Below are 8,752 nucleotides of genomic sequence, written 5' to 3' on the forward strand. Positions count from 1 at the left end.
CATGAGGTGAAAGTAACCTTCCTGAGCACACTGTGTGCCCTAATTAACAGGCCAGCCACTGACTGAATGGTAATGATGCCTCTTAATCTCTCTCCCTGAGTTTGCTGGACATATCTTGGGTGGTGGCATAAGGGATTTGTGGCTACAACATCCTTTGTTTCTGTGCAGACACATCCTGGAGGCCTTGCAGGTCGGTGGCTCTCGTGGAAGAGCAAGTCTGATGAGAACAGAACCCTTCAGCCACCACCAGCATGTCCAAACACCTTCTGAGATGGAAGAAAACCAGGGGAAGGGCAGGGGAAAGGGAGGAAGCCTACTGGAGGAGTCAGGCAGGGAAGACAGGTGATCCTGGGGTGAAAAAACCATACTGAAATGTAGTGCACAGGAAACTTTGGGACTCCACCTCATTGTCCAAAGGAACAGAACCTCACCTCCTACAGAAGTCCCTTCCCCTGGTCCCAGACAATAATAAAATCACCCCTTAATCATCTCTTTGTTAAAAAGAAACTGATTGAGCTTCAGTCTCTCCCTTCAGCATGCATTACAGACCTCACATCACCCTTGTAGCTCCTCTCTTATCTCTCCCCAGTTTGCCAACACCATATCTAAGGTGTAGATACCAGGGCTGCACACAATACTCGTCCCTACTTGTATTCATTTTTACTTTGCTTAGACAGCCAAAGATAGCATTGATACTCCTGAGAATTCACAACACAGCATGAGACCAGCTAGTTATTGATAAGATAACGAAATTAAGCTCCAGCTTCTCACCTTGACATGGTGACTCCCAGGGGTTCCTCTCTCAAAGTGTGGATTTCACTCCCTGCTCTCATTAATGTGGGTTAGGGAGTTATCACATGCCAGCCTTGCTGCATGACATGTCCCTGCTTTTACCCTTTTTCCACTATAAATGCAAGCTAATTTGACTAAACCTCACCCCCTTTCTCAAACCCTCAACGTTTGGCACAGTGCAGGAACACAGGTTTCCCTGGCTCAGGAGACATGGGTAGATACTTTTGCTGCAGACACCCCAAAACCACAGCCTGGCCCATCATCCATGAGGGAACTTGATGCTGTCAGGGTCCCAGGCAGAAGCAAAGCACCCGTTGCACAGACACAGCTGCAGGTCCCAAGCTGGACTTGGTGCTACTGCAGCAAAATAAGCTCCAAGGAGCCCAACAAGCTCTAGCAGTCAAAGCCAAGCAGTGCCACTGTAGCTGCTCTCCAGGTTCCTGCCATAAACAATCTTCCACACCAGGACTAGTGTATTTCACATCCCTTCCAACAGAGCCACCTCTAACACACACAGCACTGGCTCAGATGTAACTCAAGAACACGCCTCAGACCCTCCTTCCAGAGATGTGCTCCTGCTTCTCTGGCACCCACAGGACAAGGATTTGGTTCTTCAGGGCTGGAGCATCTCTTCTATGAAAACAGAATGAGAAAGTTGGGTTGTTCAGCTCAGAGAAGAGAAGACTCCAGGGAGAGCTTAGAGCACCTTCCAGTGCCTGAAGGGGCTCCAGGAAAGCTGGGGAGGGGCTTGGGACAAGGGCAGGGAGGGAGAGGACAAGGGGGGATGGATAAAAACTGGAAGAGGGAGATTGAGGTGAGACATGAGGAGGGAATTCTGGAGTGTGAGGGTGGTGAGACCCTGGCCCAGGTTGCCCAGAGAAGCTGTGGCTGCCCCACCCCTGGCAGTGTTGAAGGGCAGGTTGGATGGGGCTTGGAGCAGCCTGGGCTGGTGGGAGGTGTCCCTGCCCATGCAGGGGGGTTGGATCTGGATGATCTTCCAGGTCCCTTCCAACTCCAATCATTCTGTGAACGAATTCCGTGAGAGGATTTGGGGCCTTTGGAAGCCAGCAAAGCCCCTCTCCCCACACCCACTGGCCAAGAGCTGTGTTTTGGGCAAGGCTGCCAGCACATTGCAGGCTCAGACCACAACGCCAGATGGAAATTGCCAACTCATTCAGCATTTGAAGGCATCTGGGCCCAAGGGTTTGCTTCACCTCAAGAAGCCTCCTCTCTCCCTATCCCCAGACCTACCAGCTAGAAGCTCATGTGTTTGGATTTATCACCAATTGTCAGAAAAAAATTGTCACAGAAAATGTGTGAGCACTGACATCTTAAGACAAAAAAGATGCAGATTTCTTAACTGCTTGCAGCATATTATGGAAATACATTCTTAGGGACTATTAAATATGGGGGTTATTGACTAGCTGTGCAGCAGCTCAATGGACTAGCTTGCAAATATGTCTTCAGACAATTCTTAAAATGCAGATTAATTATCTAACAGACCAGAACCTTTTTTTTTTCCAACGACTTTCTAATGATCTGTTGCATAAACAAACATCCAGACGGTTTTCTTTGCATTTCTGTTGGCTGTGATGTTCTTCAATAACTAAGTAGTGACTGAGGAGACTCAAATCTTATTTAACACTCAGCAGGAATGGAACAAAAGGCACGTCAGCCCAAATCACGGGATGTCACATCTCCTTACAGACACTTGGGAAGTCCAACTACCATAATATCAAAAGGCCCTGTTTCCCAAACACAGAACTTCAGGGGTACCAGGTAGCATTAGAATTTCTCTATCTTTATGCCATCAGGTTTCATTAAAGAAACTACAGCTTTGACATCCAACATTTAATGACCTGTATTTCCACCATGACCAAGGAATACAACACTAGAGAGGTATTGTTAGGGCTCTCTGCAGACTCAGGAAAATACCCCTGTTACCCAGCCATGTTGGAGTTAGATTTTAAAATCCCACCTTGCTTTTAAATTTGCCAGTGATAGAGGACCAAGCACAGTGGTCATTTTCTCAGTGAGGGTAATTAACATGTTACTTGTCAACTGTTCCCAGCTTCCCACCACTCTACTCCTTTATGCCATTTCTGATAGGTTAAAATGCTGTTGGATATCAAAACCAATGCAGAGCAAGTGTGAAACATTATTATTCCAGCTTCACACCCACTTTCCCTTGGTGTGAACAATAATGCAAGCTGCAAGACAGTGATGAATTGGACCTGGAGAGGACCAGATGCTCTGTGAACATTAGCACAGGCTCAGCCCCAAACATTCTTCAGCCTAAAAAGAGATGTGATAGCCTGCTTTCAAAGCTCTCCATGCACACATGCAGCCTTTTCACACTAGACCTCAGCAGATCACACACAAGGTGGAGCAAAAGTGGGGAGAAAAAAGCAGAGTGAAACAAAAAAACAAAAAAAGACCAAGGGCAAACAATGAGCCTGGGTCCAGTATTTTGAGCAACCTGTTATGGGTGAAAAAAGCAGGTTTGGAACATGTAAGAGTTGGCAGATCAGCACTGGTTTCAATGAACTGTGTAGCAGCACTAGTGTGCCTGCAGCCAGGCTCCCTCTGGGGCTTGGGTACTTCACAGCCTTGCCTCTTCACCCCAGATCAGCCTCATTAGGAGCAACTCTATCAGACACAGCAATTTGCTTCCTCATCAGAGTCTACAAAGAGGAAGCCCAACAGGAACTCACTGAGGACTCAAACACCAGTGACAACCAGCCTTGCAATCCCTCTGTCTCTGAGCAGGGCCACAGAGCCAGTAAAAAAAACCCCTCAGCATCAAAACACAACATACTCTTCAGAAAAATGTCAGCTTCTGTCATTGAACCAGAAACTCCCTGTTCTTCAGCAAAAAGTTTTTTTAAAAAAAAACCAAAAACAAACAACAAACAACCCACCTTGAGGCTGAAGAAAAACATTCCAGGGATTTTTAACAATCCATCCCCTCCTGACCAGGCCCAGATTATCTTTGATATTAGATTCAGATCCCCGTGCAGGAAGGGGAGAAGAGGGTGCAGAGGCACAATCATGTAAGAAAGAGCTGGTTTTCTGCTGACCCAGCTGAGGTGTGATCAGACAGCTCACCAGGCTGCAAAGTTCATGACGTAGAACTGCTCCTGCCAGAGCCACAGCAGGACCCACGGGGACTCTCCCAAGGGAGGTGATGCAGGAGATCTGGTCATCCACTGCACAGAAAGAGCTGCTCACCACCAGTCATCTCCCCACCCAGCCCCCCCTCCCCAGGAAACACACACAATATTCTGACAGTCCCAGAAAGGAAAAAAAAAACCCAAAACCTGCTTTTTTTAAAAATAGTAAAATCTTTAAGGAGATGAGCACATGCTCAAGTGGGTGGGAAATGAGTATTATTGCTTTGTGCTCACAGGGCCTAAGACCTCAGATGACTTGTTTGTGCCCAGAATGAATTTTTGCAGACTCATTATAAACCCTTGCAAAGCAGGGTTTATAAGGTCACAGAAGAATTTCCATTAACTGTAGCCCAGCTAAGGATTGCCAGTATGATCTATTTCTCTCATTTATGCATATGCAGTAAGGCCAAGATGAATCTCCCTTGCTTTATTTCCACATCATTGTGCTGATGCTGAGCTAACCAAATAAACAAACTGAAAAGCCAGTGGGGAAAGGGGAGAGGAACAGAGAGACTCAGGGAAAAAAAAAACAAACCACAAACCTATGCCTGGCTCTCTCCCTCATAAAGGATGCAAATAAATTCTGCAGACTTTGAAGCCAGGAAATCTCAGAGGAGATGAAAATCCCCTTGTGCTGGAGGGCTCACCGGGTGCTGGGCTGAGACACTGCTTGGGTATTACAGCCACCTCCATGCAAAGGATGGGCAGAATCAATGTTGCTTCCCTGCCACCTGACTGAGACCTGGCTCAGGGATGTGCAATCAAGCAGGAACACAAACACTCTGGGCTCTCTCATCTCCCTCCCACCACCACGAGACCACAGCCTCTTCAAACCCTGCTCTTCAGGCACTCAGCAGCAACACCCCCTTCAAACCCTGCAGGCACCTCCCAGGTCTCTGGGTGAGAGGCAATGCAGAGCCAGGTAGGATGCTGGCACAGTCTGGGTGCCCACAGCCCCTGCTCCAGCCAGAGCAGCACCCTGGCCCCAGCAGCAACAAGTCCCTGGTGTGATGTGAGGGGCTTTGGGAAGGGCCAATTGTCACTGCTGTGTGACTGCCCTGCAGAAAGCCCCTGGGCCACAGGCTGCCCCAGATGGAGAGCACTGTTTGCCACACCAGTTGTTTATTTTTTGTTTGTGTGGCTCCCTGCCAGCTGCACACACAGAACACACACATCACACCCCTCCACATCCTCCTGGCAGAATCCCACACAAGCACCCTGGCTACATCATTAGGGAAAGATTTGCTCATGTTTTTCCTTTTTTCCCACCTCCGTGTGCTGCTCGGGTCTGAGATGCATCACATTGACCAAACCCCTGGCACACTCAAATGCAGCAGCCTTATCTCTTAATTCTTCCAAATGTTTAGCAGCAAAAGCAAACCCTTTCTGTTGGCACACTTGCTCCCTCTAACCCAGCTCTGATCCATTTCCACCTCCAGATCATTAAAGATAATAAATAAGCCTAGCCACAGTGTGAGGAACCTTCACATAATCACCTATCCGTGCTCCCATCAGCACTCCTCCATTACACTTCTATTTTCTACAGCTTAACTAGGAAAGCCAGCACTGAACTCTGCCCTTTATCCTACAACTACTTATTGCCCACATTCTGCTATTTATTTCCTAAAATCATCTCTTTCGAGTCCCTCTAATGAAAAGTCTAAATAAATTAGGTCCATGGGTACATTTTCAGTTCCTGTTTGATCAGCCTATCAAACTGCAAGCAGCACTAAAAAGGTTGGCTTCCCTCCTGCTCACCCATCCTCTTTACATGAACTATGGTGATTTGACTCCCAAAGTTAGACCCATCCAAATATTTGAGTGATAATTAGGCTGGCACAGGACAGGAGCAAAACTCACCTGCCTTATACCCTGGTTCCCCTCTCAGGTTTGGTTTCTGTAACAGCATCATGGGATAAAACCACTTCTGCTTTCCCTAGCAGTTGGGGTCCTGCCTTGGTAACTTCCCAGCAAGGAGGGAGAATCATCCCTTCCAAGTTAATACCTGCTGCTATTTCACCTTTTACTTACTTCAGGACCCTTGGATGAACCATTCCCAGCCCTACTGATTTACAACACTCAGGCTTCTTCCTTTGCCCTGTTCCTGTCTCTTCAAACAATTCCAATCACTGCTAATTCACTGTAAATTAGGATATCCTCAACACCCTGGTGCAGGGGGAAGTGACTCCCCTTGTCCCTCAGCCATGGCTCCCAATGCCTCCTGGGGTTCAGGGAGCCTCTGTTCACCACAGCTGCCTTCCTGAAACTAGTTGAGCATTTATTTTAAGATACAGGAGCCATTTCTGGTTTTGCTGCCTGGATAGCTTTGGAAGTGCTTGAACCTTGCCAGCTCTGCTATACCCATCAGCCACACACTGCTGACCAGTGTGGAAATAACCCTGTCTAAGCTGATCCTCACTACATTTTCCTCCACATTCATTAAAAGCACCTGCCACAGCCACCCTCATCTGTAGCACGCTGCCTTCTGCAGGCACTGGCACAAGCAGCATGAAAAGCATAGTTATATTAACACCACAAATCCTCCTTCCAAGCCACATCCCACAGATCAGATGAAAAGTTGTATCTCTTCCTCACAAAGCCAAAAAGCTCAGCTTTCCATTCCCATACAAAGCTTTACTCATAGAGTCACTGACATCCCATCAAATTCCCTCAGGTCTAAGAGGCACCAGTCAAGCTGTTCTCATCTTGCTAGACCACAATGTCAGTGTGTTCCTCCTCTTCCTCCACTGACACGAAGCCCATCCTTCCACCCACCCAGGCAGGCCCCCACCTGGGCTCAAGCATCCCCCCTCTGCATGCACACCCAGGAGAAACACAGAACTTCTCTCCCAGCCACAGGGACCAGAGGCCTGACCTGGGTCTCCTCTGGCCCTATCACACCTGCAAAACCAGCTGCTTGTCCCAGAGAAAGAGGAATGTAAACCAACATGGTCAAAGCAGAGATCCTAACACTGCAGTCAGATGCTCTCCCACCAGAACTCATAAAATCAGCCAGCATCTAGCTGAGGATCTCCCCCAAATCCTGGGTGAGTTTTAAGTTCACTCCTGTTTTCTCATCAATGAAAGAAATCAGCATGAGCAACACACACAACAATGGAGATGGGATTTCCTTGCACACTTCAGCTTTCAGAATAGATAATTTGGAGGCAGCACTGCACATACCTGCCTTGCTGTTCCTTTTATGAGCTCTCTGAAGACCGGCTCCTCCAAATCACTTGCCATTCACCCTCAGATTGCTGCATGCTCCTTGGCATCTAGGTATCCAGGCCTTTGCCAGCCCACATGACTCCTTGGCTTACTTTCCTTGCACAGCTTGCAAAAGAAATCTCCAGCAAGAAACTTGCAGGCAGCAGCAGCAGCAGCACTGTCTCTGTGTCTCTCAGAGCCTCAGGCAGCTGCTCTAAACCCTCCATTTAGAGCCAACCTCCCAGAGGTGACTCTTCTCACGGAGATATTGATGCCTTTCACCAGCCTGGCTCTCTTCCCTTCCCATCCCACCCCAAGCAAGGCTCTGGGAGCCACCCTGGCCAGTCCCCACACACAGCCCTCCATTTTGGGGTTCACCTGCCTCAGGCATTCTGCTCTCCCCACCAAGGGCAGGGAAACCAGCATCCCTACAGCCTACATACAGTTAAGAAAAAAAAAAAGATATTATTCTCCTTTTCAGGTGCCAGTCTCAAGCCCAGCACAGAGTATCAGCTCCCTCACCCCCAGGCACAGGTGTCCCTGCTAAAAAGCACCTACAAAGCAAGGAGAGCCACACAGCAACTTCACCAACTTCTGGCTTTGCTAATCAGGCCCAATGAAAATGGAAATCAACGGGGAGAAGGTTCAGCTGCTCACCATCCATTTCTCCACCCAGATGGTTCCCTTCAAACACAGCTTCATATGCATAAATACTAAAGCAGACTTGCATCAAGACACTTTAAAAAACGCCTTGGCAGAGGGGGAGCCTCACTGCAGATTGTTTTAAAGGAGCACACTTCTAGCCCTGTGCAAAATGAAGAGTAAAGCAAGCAGAAAAGCAGCGAGTACAGTTAACATCCAGCTCCTACCTGTGAGCACACATGTCCCAACAGCCAGGCTCTGGTCACACAAGCAGCTGCTGGCAGCTCTACAGAAGCACCAGCAGCTCCATGGGGATGCTGGCTTGTTCTCTGATGTCATAAACCTTCAGCTCCCTGTCCAGGAAGGCAGAGAAAGGTCTGAACACCTTCCTGGAGAAGAGACTGTCTTGCCTCAGAGAGAAAGAGAGACTAGTTCCTGCTGGGGCAAGCAGGTGGATCTCCTGCTGCTCGTTGGGGCAGCTGGTGCCCATTAGCAATCAGCAGGAATGTTCCTCATCAGCTCTCACAAGCAAGAGGCCCCCAAGCAGGCAGGGCAAAGCTCTGAATCCTCCAACGAGAAACACCTGGCCACAAAGCAGGCACATGTGGGAGACAAAGCAAACCTGGCTTGCATTAGGTTAACTTTCCTGGGGGGTCACAACCTTGAGGTCTCAAGCCTGCCAGGCTGATAAAGAAAGAAAGAACCCCAACAGAAAATGGGAGCTTGCAGCATTTCTCTCCTATGCAGAGCTCCAGGCTGTGCCAGAGTTTATGCATCAATAACACAGAATAAAGTTGGGCCTAGGAAGGTTTTTGCATGGAGTTTTTCCCCCCCCTGCCCAGAATCAACACTGCTTGTTCACTAGAGAGTCTGTCTCAGCATCAGACCTGCACGTCCCTGCACACAATGGGGACCTCGGGTATTCTAAGACAAATCAT

General features: G+C 48.4%; 1 protein-coding gene across 1 annotated transcript in view; it reads right to left on the bottom strand.

Moving 5' to 3' along the window:
- The window catches only part of GRIK4 (glutamate ionotropic receptor kainate type subunit 4), a 191,517-nt gene extending 183,448 nt beyond the window's left edge, over positions 1 to 8,069 (bottom strand). Inside the window, 1 exon segment of the mRNA XM_051638644.1 lies at positions 8,042 to 8,069. The gene's annotated coding sequence lies outside the window, so the exon portion shown is untranslated.
- Between the last annotated feature and the right edge of the window lie 683 nt (positions 8,070 to 8,752).

Source organism: Apus apus, chromosome 22, assembly GCF_020740795.1.
Source record: "Apus apus isolate bApuApu2 chromosome 22, bApuApu2.pri.cur, whole genome shotgun sequence".
Lineage (NCBI taxonomy): Eukaryota > Metazoa > Chordata > Aves > Apodiformes > Apodidae > Apus > Apus apus.